Here is a 22,453-nt window from a genome sequence, read left to right as displayed (position 1 = left end):
TCATGTGATACAGCAATTCTACTTCTGGGAAGAAAAACAAACACTAATTCAAAAAGATATTTACAACCCATGTTCATTGCAGCATTATTTATGATAGCCAAGATATGGGAACAGCCCAAGTGTTCAGTGATAGATAAATGAATAAAGAAAATTTTACATATCTACAATGGAATATTATTCAGCTATAAAAAGAATAAAATCTTGCCATTTGTAACAATATGGATGGACCTCAAGGGCATTATACTAAGTGAAGTAAGTCAGACATGAAAAGACAAATATTGTATGATCTCTCTTATATGTGGAATCTAAAATATATATATTATGAAAAAATAATAATCTCATACATACAAAGAACAGATTGGTGGTTGCCAGAGTTAGAGGGTGGGAGGGTGAGAGGAATGAGTGAATTTTTCTTTTAGTTTAGATAAGTTGAAAAATGATTTTTTAGATGCCAAAAAAGTTTCATAGGATACACATTTTAAATAACTAGTAAATGTTAATGTTTTGACATGCAAAAAAACCTGCAAATTGTATTGAGAAAATAGGTGCTCATGAGGGAATCTCATACTGTACTTACTTTTTCTAATACACTCTTAAGTATCATGTTAACTCAAAAAGTATATAAATTTAATTGAAAATAAACTCTCTGTTTCCCACTTTTAACAAAGAAAAGAAAAAACAAATAACTTAAAACTCAATGGAATGACTAAATGGCAAATTAGTCAGAACTAAAACACAGAATTAGTGAATTAGAACATTGCAAGAGTCCTACCCAGTGTGGCTCAGTTGGTTGGGTGTCAGTACTGCAAAGCAAAAGGTGGCCAGTTCAATTCCCAGTCAGGACACATGCCTAGGTTGCAGGTTTGATCTCTGGTTGGGGCACTCGTGCAACCAATGTTTCTCTCCCTCTCTTTCTCCATCCCTTCCCATGTCTCTAAAATAAATAAGTAAATAAGTAAATAAATAAATAAATAAGCAATACACTGGAAGGTATAAGCAGTAGGTTAGATGAAGCAGTAAGTTAGATGAATGAGGGGACTTTGGAAGACAAAGTAGAAAAATTACCCAGGGAGAGCAGCAAAAAGAAAAAAAAATTAAAAAATGAAGAGAGCTTAAGAAACATTTTGGAAAACATGAAGCATAACAACATCCACATCATGGGAATACCAGAAGGAGAAGAGAGCAAGCAAAGGATTGAGAACCTATTTGAAGAAATAATGACTGAAAACTTCCTTAATCTAGTGAAGGAAAAATACACACAAGTCCAGTAAGCTCAGAGAGTCCCAAACAGGTTGGACCCAAAGAGGCCAAAGACACATCATAATTAAAATGCAAGGCTTAAAGAGAATCCTAAAAGCCACAAGAGAAAAGTAGGTAGTTACCTACAGGGGAGTATCAACTAGGCTGTCATCTGATTACTCATCAGAAACATTTCAGGCCAGAAGCGAGTGGCAGGAAATATTCAAAGTGATGAAAAGCAAGGACCTACTATCAAGACTAGTTTACCCAGCAAGACTATCATTTAAAATCAAAGGAGAAATAAGGAGCTTCCCAGACAAGAAAAAGCTAAAGGAGTTTGTTAACATCAAACCAGTACTACAGCAAATGTTAAAGGGATTGTTTTAAGAAGAAGAAGAAAGAGAAAGAAACAAAAAAAATCATAGTGTAACAATAAAATGGCACTAAATACATATCTATCAGTAATCATTCACCTGTAAATGGCTTAAATACTCCAACCAAAAGACACAGGGTAGCTGAATGGATAAGAAAACAAGACCCATATATATGCTGCCTCTAAGAGACCCATTTCAGATTGAAAGTTACACAAAGACTAAAAGTAAAGGGATGGAAAAAGATATTTCATATAAACGAAAAAGAAAAAAAAGCTGGGATAGCAGTACTTATGTCTGACAAAATAGACTTTAAGACAAAGGCTATAGTCAGAGACAAAGAAGGACATTACATAATGATAAAGGGAACAATCCAACAAGAGGATATAATCCCAGTAAATATTTACACTCCCAATATAGGAGCACCTAAATATGTGTAGCAAATGTTGATGGACATAAAGGGAGAAGCGAACAGAAATACAATCATAGTCGGGGATTTTAACACCTCATTGACATCAATGGATAAAACTTCCAGGCAGAAAATCAACAAGGAGACAGCAGACTTAAATGACACACTAGATCAAATGGATTTAATTGATATCTTCGGAGCATTTCACCCCAAAGCAGCAGAATATACATACTTTTCAAGTGCACATGGGATGTTTTCTAGGATAGACCACATGTTAGGACACAAAACAAGTCTCAATAAATTTAAGAGATTGAAATCATATCAAGTATCTTCTCTGACCACAATCTTATGAAACTAGAAATCAATCACAAGGAGAAAAACATGCAAAGATATGGGAGTTCAGTAACATGTTATTAAACAATGAATGGGTCAATGACAAGATCAAGAAGAAATCAAGATACCTTGAAACAAATGAAAATGAGGACACAACAACCCAAAATCTGTGGGACACTGGGAAAACAACCCTAAGAGGGAAATTCATAGCATTACAGGCCTATCTCAAGAAATAAGAAAAAGATCAAAGAACCTAAAAGCTGGTTCTTTGAGAATGCAGACAAACAAGGTTGGCAAGCCTTTAACCAGACTCATCAAGATAAATAAATAAATACATACATACATACCCAAATACATAAATTCAGAAATGAAAGAGAAGTAATAACTGACACCAAAGAAATATAAAGGACTGTAAGAAAATATTATGAACAATTACATGCCAACAGACTGGACAACCTGGACAAAATGGATAAATTCCTAGAAATGTACAATCTTCCAAACTAAATCAGGAAGACTCAAAGAATCTGAAGAGACAGATGAAGTGAAATTAAAGCAGTTATCAAAAAACTCCCAACAGAAGCTCTGGACTGGATGGCCTTACAGGTGAATTTTATTAAACATTCTGAAATGAACTAACACATCTTCTTCTCAAACTATTTCCAAAAATTCAAGAGGAGGGAAGCCTCCCAAACTCATTTTATGAGGCCAATATTATCCTAGTTCCAAAACCAGATAAAGACACTACAGAGAAAGAAAATTTTAGGCCAATATCCCTGATGGACATAGATGCTAAAACCTCAACAAAATATAAGTAAACTGAACACAGAAATGCATCAAAAAATCATACACCATGAATCTACACCACATAAACAAAATAAAGGATAAAAACCACATGATCATATCAATAGATGCGGAAAAAGCATTTGATAACCTCCAGCACCCATTTATGATAAAAACTCTCAGCAAAGTGGAAATAGAGGGAACATACCTAAACATAATAAAGGCCACATATGACAAACCCACTGCCAGCATTATACTCATGGTAAGAAACTACAAGCATTCCCCTTAGGATCAGAAGCAAGACAGGGATGTCCACTTTCACCTCTCTTATCCAACACAGTACTGGAAGTCCTAGCCACAGCAATCATACAAGAAGAAGAAATAAAAGGCATCAAAATTGGAAAGGAAGTAGTTAAACTGTCTTTATTTGCAGATGACATGATACAGTACATAGGAAACCCCAAAGATTCCACCAAGAAGTTACTAGACCCGATCAACAAATTCAGTGAATTAGCAGAATACAAAATTCATATCCAGAAATCAGTTGCATTTTTATATGCCAATAACAAACTAACAGGAAAGGAAATTATGAAAACAATCCCATTCATGGTTGCTTCAAAAAGAATAAAATGCCTAGTAATAAACCTAACCAAGGATGTAAAAAGCCCATATTCAGAAAATTATAAGACACTGAAGAAAGAAATTGAAGGAGACAAAAATAAGTAGAAGCACATACTGTGTTCATGTGTAGGAAAAATTAACATCATTAAAATGTCCATACTATCCAAAGTAATCTACAGATTCAACACAATTCCTATCAAGACTCCAATGATGTATTTCACAGAACTGGAACAAATATTTCAAAAATGTATATGGAACCACAAAAGACCCCTCATAGCAACAGCGATCCTGAGAAAGAAGAACAAAGTTGGAGGAATCACATTACCTAATATCAAAATATACTATAAGGCCCTAGTAATCAAAACAGCATGATGCTGGCATAAAAGCAGACATGTAGGTCAATGGAATAGAATAGAGAGCTCAGAAATAAACCTACACCTTTATAGTTAATTAACATTTGATAAGGAAGCAAGCACATACAATGGGGTAAAAATAGTTTATTCAATAAATGGTGTTGGGAAAATTGGACAGATATATGCAGAAAAATGAAACTAGACCACCTTCTTGCACCACCCACAAGAATAAATTCAAAATGAATCAAAGACTTAAATGTTAGACCTGAAACCATAAAAATCCTAGAAGAAAACATAGGCAGCAAAATCTCAGACATTGTTTGTAGCAATTTTTTATCACCTATATATCCCCAGTCAAGCCAAACAAAAGGCAAAATAAACAAATGTGAAACATCAAACTAAAAAGGTTTTGCACATCAAAGGAAACCATCAACAAAATAATAAACAGACAACCCACAGAATGGAAGAACATGTTCACTGATACATCTGATAAGGGCTTAATAACCAAAATTAATAAAATACTTAGAAAACTCAACACCAGAAAACAAACAACCCAATTAAAAAAGGGACAAATGAACTGAATAGATACTTCTCCAAAGAGGACATACAGATGGCCAACAGATGTATGAAAACATGCTCAATGTCACTAATCATCAGAGAAATGCAAAATAAAACCACAGTGAGATACCATCTCATACCTGTCAGAATGGCTGTCATCAATAAATCAACAAACAACAAATGCTGGCAAGGATGTAGAGAAAGGGGAATCCTTTTGCACTGTTGGTGGGAATGCAGATTGGCATAGCCACTGTGGAAAGCAGTATGGAGATATCTCAAAAATTAAAAATGGACCTGCCTTTTGACCTAGTGATCCCATTTCTGGAAATATATCCAAAGGAACCCAAAACACTGACTCGAAAGGATATAAACACTCTTATATGTTCATTGCAGTGTTATTTACAATCACTAAGATATGGAAGAGGCCCAAGTATCCATCAATAGATGAGTGAATAAAACAACTGTGGGACATTTACACAATGGAATACTACTCAGCTATAAAAAAGGAGAGAAGTTTACCCTTTGCAACAGTATGGATGCATCTGGAGAATATTGCTAAGTGAAGTAAGTCAGTCAGGGAAAGACAAATACCATATGATTTCACTCATGTGTGGAATCTAATGAACAAACTGAACTAACAAGGAAAATGGGGACAGACTCATAGATGGGGAGATGACAGCTAGTGGAGGGGTAAGGTTAGGGGGTGGAGGGGTTGAGAAAGAAGGGAAATAGCCTCATGGACGTGGACAACAGTGTGGTGATTACTGGGGGGAGGGAGTATAAGGGAACTAAATGGTAAGTGAAAAAATACAATAAAGATATACATATATATGGCTATTTATTCTGATATATATATATCAGAAAGAACACTCTGTGGCATTAGACTACATGGGCTCAAAATTTGTCTGCCACTTAATAAATAGCTTTATTTAAACCAAATCTTTAAACTCTGTACTTCAACTACACCATTAATAATCTGAGGAAAATAACACCTGACTTAGCTATATTAAAAAGTTGTTGGCTCTATGTAAACAATGAAGTGATTAAAAAATAAATTATAAATAAATAAATAAATTCTTTAAAAAGATAACAAGAAAAATGTCTCTGACAACAGTGGAAAAGAGATAAAAAGTGAAAGGATGTTAAAAGATGTAAGCTATAGAATAGATTTTAACATTAAGCATTTAATGGTAGTTCCAGAAATAGATGAGAGATTTTAAAAAAGAAGGTTCAATATTTTAAAAGGGAATGGATACAAAATATTAATGGACATTAATCTTCAGACCTAACATGACCAATGTGTTCCAAGTAAGATAAATTTAAAATATTTCCAAACTCAGATTCATCATGGTGAAATATACACCAAAGACAAAAAAAAGATCTTAAAAGCTAAGAAAAATGCAGATCACCTACCACCCCCCTAACCCCCAGGGCAATTACACTGACTTCTCAACAGCAGCAATATAAGTCTCAAGAGAGTAAAATAATGTCTTCAATATACTGAAAGAAAATAAATGTTAACCTAAAATTATCTACCCAACCAAAATATTTTCTTTCACAAAAGAAAGTGGAATTATGAGGTTTTTTTCCACATAAGCAAAAATAGAGTTTACTACAAACAGATCCTACTAAAGGAAATTGTGAAGTTTATACTTAAGGCATATAAAAATGACTTTAGTAAGAGGACTCAAGATACAAAAAAGAAATGATAGAAAAGGTAGTAGTAAATATATGGATAAATCTAAACAATTCAAATATATGAAATAAATATAATTTACACCCTTTAGAGTTAAAAAGAGAGAGAGAAAACTAACAGGATTGATGCATAAGTTAGAGAGGATGGTGATCAGACTGAAAACATTCTAGGGCCTAGGAATTGTTCCAAAAAATGAAAAGATACTGATTAATATTGGACATCATTGAGTGACATTAGGTATGTATGATAAAATAGCTGAGGTCACTTGTAAAATAAATTAAAGGATATAACTTTCAAACTAGTTTTATAAAAGAGATTAAAGAAAAATGAAAAAGTTTATTCCCAAAGAAGTCAAGGAGAGTGAAGAAGAGAGAGACAGATAGAAAGTAGAGATAAATCTAAACATAATAGTAATCATAATACATCTACATGGGTTAAACTCTTCAGGTGAAAGACAAAAATCGTCAGACTAGATTTAAAAAGCAAATGCAGTTATGCTTTTTAGATGCCACTTTAAGTGACACACATAAAGGCAGACAGAAAAAAGGTAGAAAATATACATCAGGCGGCCCTAGCTGGCGTAGCTCAGTGGATTGAGCGCGGGCTGGGAACCAAAGTGTCCCAGGTTCGATTCCCAGCCAGGGTACATGCCTGGGTTGCGGGCCATAGCCCCCAGCAACCGCACACTGATGTTTCTCTCTCTCTCTCTCTCTCTCCCTCCCTTCCCTCCCTAAAAATAAATAAATAAAATCTTAAAGAAAAAAAAAAGAGGGAAAAAAAAACAAAAACAAAAAAAAAGTTTAAAAAAAAAAGAAAAGAAAATATACATCAGGCAATACAAAAAAGAAAGCTAATATAAGTAATACATTCATTTTAATTTATTTATTAATTTAAATATATTGATTATTATAATGATAAAAATTTAATTTCCTGGGAAATGATAATGACTCACAATTTATATGTACCTAAGAATCTACCTTTAAATTGTATAAAGCAAATATTAACAGAAGTACAAAGAAAAACAGGAAAATCCACAATCATAGTAAGATATTTCAATATTCCTGACTCAGTAATTGACAGGTGAAGCAGTAGGCCCATTGGATCCATGAACTCACCTGAAGCTATCTTCCAAGTTTCTGCATTGGAATAAACATACTTAACAATAACAAGAGAAGCCCTGGTGGATTTATGTGATGCCAAAATTATTCCTTCCTGCTCCAACTACTCAGTAGCAATTCTACTTCCTGATTATCAGAGCCAATCACCCTTACCAGTAAGATAAGGCCCCCCCCACCCCCCGTAGTCTACTCTCAGGAAAAGCCTCAAGTGACCCAGTGGCTGTGTTAGCTTTTTAAGTTTACTGAAACTTCCTGCGTTCCCTGTGGAAGAATCTCCCCTCTGGGAAACAAGACCTCAATCTCAGAGCTGAAAACTGGAACAGGAAGCACACATTCCCTACGTGGGTTATTGGGAGGGATCCTGTGTATGGCTGCTCTGGTGGATTCTGCTCTGTCTGGGCTTGTGTCTTACCGGTTGCTGGGTGGGGCAGTGCCTATCAGCCGAGAGCAATGCTCAGGAGAAGGAGGCAACTGTGGGCTGTTATCAGCCTACATTTCATCAGCTAAGGGATCCCTAACTGGTTTTGTAAAGAGGATCTGGGCGGGTACCAACTTTTTCTACTGTACCGACCAACTGCTGAGTGTAGCTCTAGAGAAGTTGTGGTTAATCTTACAAGCTAAAGAACTCCAGCACTTGGCGGTACCAGCCGAAACAGAACATAGATGGTAGGGAAGGTGGGATGTTACACATATCAAATAGTGCTCTAATCAGCTGCAATATATATATATATATATATATATATATATATATATATATATATTGCAGGAGCTACCCCTGGTCTCATCCTTGGCTTGTTATTAATACAATACATTATATGTAGTAACCAAGTTTCTCTTGCCCCCTCTCCCTTTCTGTTGCTAACTGATACAAGGAAATCAGTGATAGATACTTTTAAAATTTAGTCCTTAGTGTATAAGATAGCATGGTACAGTTGACACCAGGAATTTTAAAAAAAGATTATTCAGAAATCTAACTGGAATTTTTGTTTGCTTTAGTTATTTAAGCGATCTCTGAAGAAAAACACAATTTGGCAATCTACATAGTTATAATTGATTCAGGCAAGCATAATTAATAAGTGCTAAAATTAGAGGATGAAAGTTAATGAGAAATGGGATAGTTCCATAATTTACAAGATACATATTAATTGCAAAGGGGGGAAATAGTAACTTTACATTTGAGAAATGTGGTAGATACCATTTTAATTAATAAATCAAAGTTGACATCACTAATAATAGTTCAAATTGGCATAATGTATCTCCTAATAGAACAGTATTTCTGCCAAAAATTCATAGTTTTTAATTTAATAGTAAGGAAACAGTAGATGAGCTTAAAATGTGGGGCATTCTATAAAATAGGTGGTTTACAAAAATGTCCATGTCACGAAAGACAATGACTGAGGAGTCTTTCCAGATTTTTTAAAAAGGAGAGACATACTACCTGAGCCTAATGAGTGATGCAGAAATTTTCTGTTACAAGTAATGCTCTTGGAACAACTAGTAAAAGTTGAATAAGTATGCAAACTAGATCCTGATATTGATGATTTTTTTTTTGTGGTCAAGTGAAAGAATATTTTAGGACATACATACTGAATTATTTATGGATAAAGGGCATCTGCAACTTATTCTTAAGTGGTTCAGGGGGAAGAAAGAGTATTAACTACCTATTCTCTGTAATAAATTACCCCCAAACTTAGAGACTTAAAACAACAATATGTACCCATTAATTTTATCCAAATGAATACCTTATGTTTACACAGAAACCTGTATGTGAAGGTTCACAGCAGCTTTATCTATAATTTCCAATATTGGAAACAACCAAGATGTTCTTTAACAGGTAAGGGAGTAAACCATAAAATAGCCATACAACTTAGAGATAAAAAGGAATGAGACATTGATCATGTAATATGAGTGAATCTTAAAAGCATCTTGCTCAGTGAAAGAAGCCAGACTCAAAAGGCTATATAATTCCCTTTATAGGACCTTACTGCAAAGGCAAAACATAGGGACAGAAAACAGAGCAGTGGTTGTCACGGGGTGGAAGAAGGGAGAGGAGCTGACTACAAAGTGGCTCCATAATAAAACTTTTTAGGGTGATGGAACTATTTTGTATGGTTCTGGGATGTTGGAGAAATGATTTGTTACATTTGTCAAAACCCATAAAACATTTACTGTATGCAGATTTTTAAAAAAGAACAAGGAAGTCAGAGGAGGTGGGGATCAAAGTATGAAGTGGGAATTGAGACGAGTGGCTCTGTCTGTATTACAAGCGTGTGGCATAACCTGTGCAGGGGTGGTGGGAAACAGAGCCCGCCTAAGTCACTTTGCAGGATGATGCTCTGGTGGGATACTGCAAAGCAGGCGACAAAGAGCTGTGCCACAGTGACCACTGTGCTCTATCAGTTCGGGTCTCACAGGGCATGGCTTAGTAATTCTGAAAATGCATGTTTGTAAGAGTTGAACAAATAAGTACATATGATGAAGGTATTTGGAGTCAGGTTTATTACTTTTAGGGAAAGAAGTTATAAATAAGCAAGGCAGGGACAGAAGGGAAGACTAGAACAGATTGGAGTTGGAGCTTTCAATCAGAAACCACCAACTGCAGTATTTTTAGATACTGATACAGATGTAAATACACATATGTGGGCAAACATGGGTTAGTGTACAAACATTTATTTCCTTGCTCTGTGTACTGAGAGGATACAGGAAGAGTGACTCCCCAGCAGCAGTTAGCATACCAGCATCCAGATCTTGGCTTTGAAGTGCCGTTCTTAAAAAAAAAGAAAGAAAGAAAGAAAGAAAGAACCAGGGCTCCTTAGAGAAATGGCTGATTCTAGGGCTGGGGCAGAAAATATAAAACATGAGCCTAGACATCACTTACTGCCAGAAAGTAAGGAAATGCTAAAAATAAAAATAAAAAGGATGGGCATGTCAAAAGTATACAGAAACCAACCTAAAAGTGTTCCTGATGATCAAAGCTGGAACAATTTGAGCAACAAGATAGTGATAGTATTAGATTATAGCCCAAGGAATAAAATAATACCAGTTATATACCGATATAACTTTTGCAAATATGTGGATATAAATTATTAAGTAAGTAAATGAATAAATAAATAAAGGAGAGGGGACACATTTTCTTTAGGAAAAAATTCCAAATAATAATATGCACTTCCCCTTCCAAAAGGTGAAGCTTAATTCCCTTCCTCTTGAGTGTGGGCTGGACTTAATGGCTCGCTTCCAAAGAATGCAGTGTGGAAAGGAAGAAAAGGGTCATTTTACTACAGAGAAACCTGGCTGATACCATCTTAACAAAGGGACCAAAGTTAATATCACTAGTGATATCTTGTTCTCCCTGATGTGATGCAGTGAAAAGGGTGATTCATCTCTACAGCATTCTTCCAAAAAACCCCATAACTTCAGTTTAATAATGAGAAACCATTAGACACCTTGAATTGGATAAGCATTCTACAAAGTATCAGAACGATACTTTTCAAAGTTGCCAGGGTCATGAGAAATAAGGAAAGACTGAGAGACTGCCAAAGACTGGAGGAGACTCGGGAGATGTGATGGCTAAACACATGTGATACAGAAAAATAAAAGGGGGTGTGATGGAAATCTACACAGCGGTTCTTGGGGGGGGCAGTGAGGAAGGACCCCTGTGGGGAGGTGGTGCGCAAACCAGTCTGAGTGACCAAAAGGAGCCGGTGAGTGAAAGGGGGAGAGCAGCTCAAACACTGGGAACAGATGGTGCAAAGGCTGTCAGGCTCCCCCAGGTTCCCGTGTTTGGGGAGCGACGAGGTCAGTGTGGCGGCGGGGAGATTTGAGAGAGAGGTGGAGGTGAGCTGGGAGATGTGGGAAAAGCCAGATGACACAGAAACTTGTGGAAATTTGATTTGGCCCAAAATAACTATTGGAAGGAAGCAATTTAAATATGGTAAAGGTTTCTTCAAAGTTTTGGGCTGCGCTAATTACTTATCATGGGGGAGGAGGTTGGAGAATGTGTGTCCTGGGGATCTAGGGATCACAGGGAACAAAAACATCTAAAAGACAGGAAAAAGGTCTTATGCAAATTTGTACTTATACAGGCTCTGTCTTTTAGGTTTCCTAAGAAGAAGAAAGGAGCTTTTGAGATATCCATGGGTCTCCCTAAACTTATTTATTTATTTATTTTAGAGAGAGGGGAGAAGTAGGAGAGAGAGATACCACTTTGTTGTTCTACTTATTTATGCATTCATTGGTTGATTCTTGTTTGTGCCCTGACTAGGGATCGAACCTGCAACCTTCACATATTGGGACAACACTCTAACCAACTGAGCTACCTGGCCATGGCCATAATAAAAATTCTTTCACTGAAATATTCAATGTTAAATGCAAAGCTACAAGAATTTAAGTTTCAGCCAGAAAGCATATAAGATGGAATTTCCTGTAACAAGTTTGTTCAAGTCATAGTAAATGAACTTTATTAACACAACTCACCCCACCCTTATTTAAATTCTGAGTGACTTCTGGTAGATGGAGAAATTTCACAGATCCATCTCCTTTTTACCAGATTTGCAAATGAAAACAAATGGTAGCTCTAGAAGATCAGAAAAAAACAGTGTCAAGTACAACTTTCTTCTGACAATGTGATGCTGTAATTGGAATAGCAGTTCCCACCAGAAAGCCAGAGGTGACCCAGCTCAGAAGCCTGGCCCAGCAGAAGACCTGCAAGATAAGAGATGTTCCATAATTCCATTTGGCCAGATGAGAAGGGAGCAGGTGTACAGCTCCTATCTTGATTAACCATCTGTGACTTGGGATCATGACAATTCATTCCTTTGGTCAACGAAACTACAAGACTAACTAAATTAGATAACAGGGTAAGGACTAGGGGCACCTTGTTGCTTCATGAACCCTGAGTAGGTCTTAGTGAAGCGTCTCTATTTCTCTCCCAGCCCGACTCTGGAAGCCAACTCAGAAGGTTGGAGGAATGCTCTGCAGACTAACAGCGTGCGGTCTTGACTCCCATTGGCTGGACTCTGTGGTGGCACCGGAAATCCCGCCAGCTGTTGGGACCAAGCAACTCTAAACGAATACAGTGCAGCAGGCCTTTAGAACAGAAGGCTTGTATCCCTCTGGGACTTTTTCACTGTTGGTGACAGGCTACCTAAAAATGAGTGGCGGTATAGTATTTTTGTTAAAAGCATAAGCTTTGGAGTCAGACTGACACGTTCAGCTATTTGAGTTCAAACCCTGGTTCTACTCTATGTGACTTTAGTTTCCTTCTCTATGAACAGGAATAATAACAGAGCTGACCTTATAGGCTATCAGGTAGATTCAATGAATTGATATATATAAAGCACTTAAACACTGTTCTTATTTATTCATTCATTCAGCAAATATTTATTAAGCGTCCACTTTTGTTTTAGGAATTGCTCAGAGCCCTGCAGATACTCAAGCAAACAAAATACACAACGACCCCCCCACCCCCCCCGCCCTTATGAAGCTTACATGTAAATTATACAGCCTTCCATGTCACTTCCGGTTCCTGGGAACTCTCTAGGTCCTCGCTAACTCAAAGTCCACAAACAAGCAGCAGCATCTGGGAACCTGATAGAAACGCACACTGAGGCCCCACCAGCCTGACTGACTCAGGATGTGCGTTTTGAAATGATGGTCAGGTGATGTGCGCTTGTTAAAGTGTGAGGTGTCCTGCCTAAATCATGAACTCCATAGTTGTACTTAAGGAAATATCTTCAAGATCCCCGGTGTTCTAAGGAAGAATGGCACTGAAATTTAAAAATTGCTCTAAAGAAAAACATTTTCAAGATTATTTCCATGTAGCCCTGGCAGAGTGGCCCAGTTGGTTGAAGCATCGTCCCCACACACCAAGAAGTTTGCCAGTTTGATCCTGGTTCAGGGCACATGTTTTGGTTGTAAATTCCACCTCCAGTTGGGGCACAGACGGAAGGAAACCAATCTGTGTTTCTCTCTCTGTCTCTCTCTCATCAATAAATATAGCCTCGGTTGAGAACTAAAATACATATATACATACATACATACAAGATTATTTTCATGTAAAATGTCATGTCAATTGAGTTACGCGTAAAGGGTGGAAATCTACTCATTATACACATTTGCCATGCGTTCCCACAAAGCACTATTTCAGGGTTAATCTAGGTAAATGGCTCCATCTAGTGGAAGATTTTTGATTTATATATCATTGAGTATAGTTTAAGCTAGTCTTAAGAAGATCTCAAGAAAATTAAAGTTCTAAGAACCTTAAAGAAAATGTATATGCCTGCAATTGACAAAAAGGATAAGGTCTAACAAAACCAGAAATGTTTGGAAAATCCTAGTGTATGTGGAGGAAAGGTTCAGTAACCAGCGATTCCTTTCTTATTACATGTAAAGAAATGGTCTTTGAACACAAGTTAAATTTTTGAATGTCTCAGCTGTGATAAAGAAATAAGTGTTAAGAAGACATCTTAAACATATTTTGGGGGGAAAAGTGCTTTCAAAGAGAAAATGTAAGAATAAAGTACTTAGAGAAGTTTATCAGTAAAGATGCCAGAAAGGTGAATATAAGTATATCACTTGACCTTGTAGAAAGTGTTTGAATATTTCAGAAGTTTAACAACAAAAGCTCTCATGGATTTTTAGTTCCTAAGTATACTGAATTGAAATGACCTTGGATTAACACATCTGAAGTGTAACCATGAACTTTCCTGCTTTTTTGTTCAGGACTGATTTTATTACAAGATGGACTTTAAAAAGTAAAGGGAAGTTGGTATGCCTGTGTATGCTTACAGGCATACCCGTAGGCACTATGAAATTATGTATAAAATTGTATATGAGTATATATTAACATACCACCCTTGTAACAATAAAAGGTACCCACCACACCAGACTTCACGATTGCACCCTCAGCTGTCCTTCAGATGCAGCCACCTTCATTTTGTATCACATGCTTACGAAACCCTGTTTTAATGTGGTCTGTTTTGAATTTATATAACTGGCTTCTGTGTAGGTATTCTGAAACTGGCTTCTGTACCGAGCACTATTTTTAAAATTCATCTACCCTGCGGGACATATGGGCTGTTCCCTTTTATTTTTTGCTATTACAGTGCTGATATGAAGATTCTTGTGTTTGGGGGGCACACATAAGGAGTTACTCTAAGGTGTATGCTCAGGAGAATTATTGCAGAGTCTTAGCCTATACAGGTGTTCAACTTGACTAGGTAACGGCAAGCTGGTTTCTAAAGTAGTTCTGTTAAATCAGCATTGCAGGAGTTCCTGTTCCTCTATGGTGCACCCTTATTAACAATTGGTATTTTCAGTTTTTGTGAAGTTAGTGAATGTAAAGATATGTAGCCTCTTTTCATTTGTTTATGGGCTATCCTGTAGGGTAAATACTTAGGGAATGAACTAGTTATAATAAAACTGCTTTAACCACAGGCTAATTGAGGTAAACAAGAGTTAAATTCCTAAGGCATCTCAGTAACATTACAAAGAATTGTTGAACAAAGCATTATAATGAAATGTTAAACAAAATATTAGTTGAGGACCTGCTGCACTAATTTCACGTGTATGTTGATGTTTCCAGACTTAGTCCTTTGGAGCTAGCTATTCATGAAGCAGTAGTTTTAATTCCTGCAGCCACAATTTTAAAAATGTATCTGATTGGTATTACCCCACCCTCATCACTACTTTTAAACAACTTTTCTGGTTTCTTTTACTTTTTCATATGAACTTCATATCCCAAAATATGAAATAGTCTCGTCCAGCAACAAACAAAAAATCTGTTGCTAATCTTTTTTGGGATACATTTTACATTTTAAAATTAGGCACTATAAGCTGATACTCATTTAGGGAAGTAATCTATCCCGGGCCACTTCGGTCTGCTCAGTCTTCACAAGCTTCCTCATTTCGTGAACTCAGTTTTTAGGAAACGAGGCAACTTAATTCGGCCTTGAGGAAAGGGGAAGCCTATGGTCTCTCAACCCTTGGAGGAAGAAAGTTCTCATTCTGTTCCTTCTATAGCCATAAAAAAAAAGAGAAAGCCTGCCAAAATCATATGACCTCCATGTTGCTAATTGCAAAGTACATTTTCAGTCCTTATTTGTTCTATCCACAAGAACACCATGTTTTCTTTGCTCAGCTCTTAAGACTTCAAGTTTGGAATGTTTCATGTTTCCGTCCTTGCGCCTTCCATTTTTCCCCAGCCCCCAGATGATGTTATTCAGTGTGGCGTTTTGGAAACAGTCTACACACTTCGAGTTTTCTGTCTGCGCCCCAGGTTTTTGCCCCTGACTCCAGCTGCTACTCCTTCACAGGGACCTCTCAACCCAAATGCCAGATCGCTCTTATTTCAGCTAACATTTTCATTTTTCCAACTGCTTGGGTTGGATCAAAAACCTTGAGTCATCCTTACTTTTCCCTCACAGCCCATGTCAGGAGTGTTGGCAAATCCCTCCTTTAAAGCATATCCAGATAACCTTACAATGGTCCTTTACTTCACTCAAAAAAAAAATTGATCCATACCATCTGGTGTTCAGTTACTTCTTGGATCTTACCTACTACTCTTCCCGCTTGTTCCCAGTGCGCAAGCTATACCCTTCTCATTTGCATGCCATACATACCAAACATATTACTATTTCAGGGCGCTGATTCCTATTGTCCCCTTTACCTGAAATGCTTGGCCCCAAGCGTCCATAGACTCATTCCGTGTTTTTACTCAAAAGTCACCCTCCCATTTAAAATGGCAAGCCTCCCCCACTATCCTCGCTTTCTGTCTGCTTTTTCTTACTGGTACTAGCCACCGTGGAACACACTGTTACTTGTTTGCCTTCCTGTAACAGAATGGAAGCTCCGAAAGACCAGGGAACTGTATTTGTGACATAAGACTCGAATAATTGTTAAATATGTAATGTGGTAACATAGGTTCTGTACATAGAATTTCCTAAATACAAAGTTAGAAAAGCATGCTATCGAAGCACAATTTACAGCACACGAAAACATCCACTGGGGTGGCTGCTGGCTCTGCAAACACAGGGGCATCCATCACGATTTTATTCCTAAGAGTGAAAAAGGAGAAACAATGAGTTGGCCAAAAAGTTCATTTAATTTTTTTCCCTACGATGGCTCTATGGTGCTTAGTTGTCTTGAACTTCACTGGAAACAATTTTGTTAGATTGTATTGTGACAGCTGTCATATCAGTGTGTGTTAAAAAAAAAACTTATCAAAATTGGTGAATTTTTGTGCAGCCATTTTAATATTGAAGATGGAAGAAGATGTGCAACATTTTTGACATATTATGCTTTATTCAAGAAAGGTAAAAATGCAAAAACAGATTTGTAGTGTATGGAGAAGGTGCTGTGACTGACCATTTCAAAGGTGGTTTGTAGTTTCTTGGTACTATTGGCATTTTGGCCAAATAATTCTTTGCTGTGGGGCTGTCTTACACATTGGAAAACATTTAGCAGCACCGCTGGCTTCTACCCACTAGAAGCCAATAGCAGGAGGTAGCCAAACATATTAAAAATATCCAAGTCAATACATTTATTAGTAAAAATGAAAAATATTTAGTTTTTTAAAAAGATTTTATTATTTTTGGAGAGAGAAGGGAGGGAGAAAGAGAGAGAGAGAGAGAGAAACATCAATGTGCGGTTGCTGGGGGTCATGGCCTGCAACTCAGGCATGTACCCTGACTGGGAATCGAACCTACGACACTTTGGTTTGCAGCCCAAGCTCAATCCACTGAGCTACGCCAGCCAGGGCTCAAAATATTTAATTTTTAAAGAAAAAACATAATGGACTTTTTGGCCAACCCAATAATTATTTTTTCACTTTTAAAATTGAATTTATTGCGATGACATGTTAATAAAATTATATAGGTTCCAGCTGTACAATTCTGCAATACTTTTATACATGTATAATCTGTGTATTTTATTGTGTTCGCCACCCCAAGTCTCCTTCCATCACCACTTATCCCTGTACCTCTTCTACCTCCCTCACCAGTTTTCGTCGTCATCACCACACTATGTCTGCTTTTTTCTTATCCCTTCACCTTTTTCACCCATTCCCCTAACCCGTCTCCTCTGACAGCTGTCTGTTCTCTGTATCTATATGTGTTCCTATTTTGTTTGTTTCTTTTGTTCACTAGATTCCACATAAGTGAAATCCTATGGTACCTGTCTTTCTCTGACTGGCTCATTTCACTTAGCATAATACTCTCCAGGTCCGTCAATGCTGTCGCAAAAGCTAAGATTTCCTTCTTTTTTTATGTCCAAGTAGTATTCCATTGTATAAATGTACCACACACAGGTTTTTATTTTTGTTTTTTATCCATTCATCTACTTATGGGCACTTGGGCTGCTTCTAAATCTTGGCTATTGTAAATAATCCTGCAATGAACGTAGGGGTGCATATACAGGGGTGGACAAAATTAGGTTTACAACCTTCCTGGTAAGATGGCATGCTTGCCTCCTTCCCCAACCACATCAAAATTAAACTACAGAACAACCATCACACAGAACACCGGAAATTTGGCTGAATGGAAGTTCTACAATTAGAGAATTAAAGAACTCACACTGAGATTGGTAAAAAGGGCAGAGGTGCAGAATGGGCTGGTCCCACACCCACATGTGGCAGATGAAAATTGGGAGAGGTATCTTGGCTAATGAAGTCCCCTCTGAGGAGCAAGGGGTTCCAGCACTACACTAGGCTGCAGAGCCCAGGGTTCCAATGCAAGGACATTAAGTCCCCATGACTCCTGGCTGTAAAAACCACCAGGGATTAAGGCTGAGGGATGGAGGGTTCTGGGGTTCCAGGCAGCTCTTCTTAAAGGGCCAGCACACAGATTTATTTGGACTACTCCTGAGCTCCAGCAATGGGGTAGCACCTTGATAGGCACCAAAGACTTATGGTAAGGAAATGAATTGTCCAGTATCAGGGCCAGAGCTAGGGGTCGGCTTTCTCTCAGACAGAAGTGCTGGCAGAGGTCATTGTTCCTTTGATGAGCCCTCCACCCAGAACTAGCAGGTGGGTACCATATCTGAGACTCCATCAAGCTGGCTCACACCATTTTCCTGGTCCTGGAGATTCCCGGAGGTCCCCTCCCACCCAACTTTCAGGCCCACCCAAGCTGTTTCCAGTGGCTTTTCCATACAAATGGCCTGTCTTGGCTCATGCTTCAGATAGTTCCTAACATCTCTCCAACAAGCAGCATCTGGCTTCACTGTGCCCTGTACCAGCCTTAGTTTGGTATTGGCCTTGCCTGGGTACTTCTAAGCCCAGCACAAGTAGCAGCCGACTGCATATAGCTTTATAGTTCATGCCAGGTGGTCCAGGCAGCAGCTGACCTTGGGGTGTACCCTGCAGGACATCCCAGAGCCAGCATTCAGTGAACAGCTTCAGACTACATCAAGCACCACCACCCAACCACCTCTACAAGCAACATACTCAAAAGGAAGACTAAGTGGGCACTAGGGCCTACTGAATTAAGTCCTATTCTTTGGGTGGGCCTCTGCACAGCTGACCCTCCACAGTGGCTGAGATCAGTGGTTGGTGGTTCCAGCCAGTCCTTGCAGCCGATCAGCCTGGGGGTAAATCCTTCTCATTGACATGCCAACAGCAATCAAGGCTCATCTACACGAGGAAGGTATACACGGCCCACATTGGTAGCACTCCATGAGTGCCCAGCTTGAAAGAAATAAACAAAATGGAGACAAGCAAAGTTTAAAGCACTGGCTCTGAGAATGCTCAATGAACTTATTGAGAACCTCAACCGCATAAAAAAGAACCAGTCAAGAGATGAAAAATACACTGCCTGAAATGAAGATTTTATAGGGAATCAACAGTAGAGGAAGCCAAGAGTCATATCAGCGATTTGGAATATAAGGAAGCAAAAAGAAAAAAAAGAGTCCAGAAAAACGAGGATAGTGTAAGGAGGCTGTGGGACAACCTCAAGCATACCAACATTTGTATCATGGGGGTACCTGAAGAAGAGAGCGAGCAGGAAATGGAAAACCTATTTGCAAAACTGATGACAGAAGACCTCCCTAACCTGGTTAAGGAATTAGACATACAAGTCCAGGAAGTGCAGAGTCCCAAACAAGATGAACTACACCAAGACACATCATAATTAAAATGCAAAAGGTTAAGACAGAGAATCTTAAAAGCAACAACAGAAAAGCCGTCACTTACGAGGGGGCTCCGGTAAGACTATCAGCTGATTCCTAAAAAGAAAATTTGCAGGCTGGAAAGGACTGGTGAGACACATTCAAAGTGATGAAAGCAAGGACCTACAGCAAGGTAACTCTACCCACCAAAGCTGTCACTTAGAATCGAAGGGCGGATAATGAGCTTGCAGACAAGAAAAGGCTAAAGTTCATCACCACTAAATTAGTATTATATTGTTGTAGGGTCTTTTTTAGGGAAGAACATCTAACAATATGAATAAAAGTGGCAATAAATACATATCCATCAACAATTGATGTAAAACACAAAATAAATGAACAAGCATAACAGAAAGGCTCATAGAGAATATTTTGACAGTTGCCAGAATGGGGGTTGAGGGGATGAGTGAAAAAGAAGTGATGAAGTAGTACAAATTGGTTATTACATCAGTTATGGGGGTATAAAGCACAACACAGTGAATGTAGTCAATCCTCTAACTAGGTATTGTCATACTGGCATAAGGTTTATTGAGATGATCCCTCAGTAAGTTATATATGTAGTGCCTAATCATTGGGGTGTACACCTGAAACTAATGTCTATAATTGAAAAATAAAAATGACTTAATAAAAAAGTAGGTTTACAACTTTTGTGAAAGCTTATTTTTGTATTATTCATTTGTATTACAACTGTAAACCTCCTTTTGCCCACTCCTTTTTAGTGTTTCAGGTTTCTTCAGATGCATTTGAAGTAGAATTGCTGGGTCATAAAAGGCAGTTCCGTTTCTAATTTTTTGAGGAAACTCCATTCTGTCTCCCACAGTGGCCTCTGCATTCTCACCAAGAGTGCATGACAGTTCCCTTCTCTCCCTATCCTTGTCAACAATTCACTTATTGGTGATAGCCATTCTCACAGGCATGAAGTGGTATCTCATTGTGCTTTTAATTTGCGCTTCTTTGATGATTAGTGACGTTGAGCATCTTTTCACATCTATTGGCCATTTGTACATTCTTTTTTGAGATGTGTCCTTGGCCCGCCTTTACAATTTTTTTTGGTTGTTGTTTTACTTCCTCATTGCCCTGGCTGGTGTGTGGCTCAGTGGATTGAGTGCTGGCCTGCAACCCAAAAGGTCACTGGTTCGATTCCTAGTCAGGTCACATGCCTGGGTTGCCAGCCAGGTCCCACAGCTGGGGGTATGTGAGAGGCAACTAATCAGTGCATCTCTTGAACACTGAGGTTTCTGTTCCACTTTCTCCCTCCCTTCCCCTCTCTTAGTTTGTCTTAAATTGTTTGAAGTTCAAAGAGCAACATAAGCTTAAAAATACTGTAGAATATAAAATTTAAATAGACCAATAGTGCTAGTTTATGCAGAGAAATCAATTCCATTCACACTGGCATGAAGACCTTAAAGTTCTTAGTATAACAATATTGACCGTGTCACATTTGCCAATGGTTTTAGAAATTGTGTTTAATTTCTAAATTGTAATTTGCAATTTGTGTTGAACTGAACTCTGGAGATCTACGTGGATATTTCTGAAGATTCTTTCACATCAAGTTAACAGAAGACTGATGTATGATCATGGCAGCTTCAGCAGTCTCTATATTCAACTGTATAGTAATGAAGAAGTCCCAAATCAAAGAAAGCCATGTAGTTCAACTGCTACTTTTCCAAACATTCCCAAGAAATCACATGTAAATTATTAGAATTGAGTTAACTCATTACAATGTAAAAATGCGTCAGTTCAAAAGCAGGTATAATATAAAGTAAAAACAATGTGAAGTTTATACTTTAAACAAAATGTTGAACTCAACAGATTTTCAGCTTTGGCGTAATTTCTTTAACATTACAGGAGCAAATACAAATCTTGAATAACTAATTAATAGACTGGTTTTGATTATCTTCTTCTACAACCTAAGTCCTAAATCCTGGAGTCTTAAACTCTTTCTTGAAGATGTAAGAACATGACACCCAAGTTTCAGTTTTTTCTCCTCCTCTCCAACGCAAACAAGCTATCGCAAATACTTTCATGTCCAGGCAACGAAAGGAGCCCCTTCCTCGTTAGAAATGTAAATCTCAAAAAACCGACCACTCTAGTTATACACACGTTTCCTCTGAAATGTATTAACAATTTTAATTAGTAACATGCAACTATATTAATGGATTACAGCCTGAAGAGGAAAATACTTCCATATATATTAATTTCCAAAACTGTCTTAATTTTTGAGGGATAAACATGCCTTAACAGGACACATTCATACACATTCATGCAATCTATCCTAATACTTTATTCACTTCATATTTTAATTCTTTTTGCAGAGTACTATCTTCCCCCCGCCCCTCCATCAAAAGCTGAACCTAGAATACACCAGTAGGAGTTAAAATGTGGGGAAAATAGTTTTTAGCTACATCATACAGATAAAAATTTAAAAAGCAAGAGTGCACCAAACTAAGAGGAAAAAAACCCCTCAAAAAACTCAAACAACAAAAACACCATAAGACCCTATCTGGATCTAAAATGGGGAGAGGGAGAGAAAGCTCATTTCCTTCATTAAAAATCAGAGAGAAACATCTATAGTTAAACAACTTTATTAACATAGTCAAGCAGTGATTAACATTCACATCTATTATGTCACATCATACAAATGTAAAATACAAAATTACTACAGTACAATATATATTCTCTGCATGATCCAAAATATTTGGTGGCCCCAAAAAACTCTCTTTAAAATTCAGCAGCTTATCAAAAATTAAAACCGTATTCTATTTAAAATGAAGATCTGTTAGCACAGAGTTAGACTTCAAGAAATATCAATTTAGTAC

Source organism: Phyllostomus discolor, chromosome 3 (assembly GCF_004126475.2).
Source record: "Phyllostomus discolor isolate MPI-MPIP mPhyDis1 chromosome 3, mPhyDis1.pri.v3, whole genome shotgun sequence".
Taxonomy (NCBI): Eukaryota; Metazoa; Chordata; class Mammalia; order Chiroptera; family Phyllostomidae; genus Phyllostomus; species Phyllostomus discolor.
Note: the sequence above shows the minus strand (reverse complement) of the source record.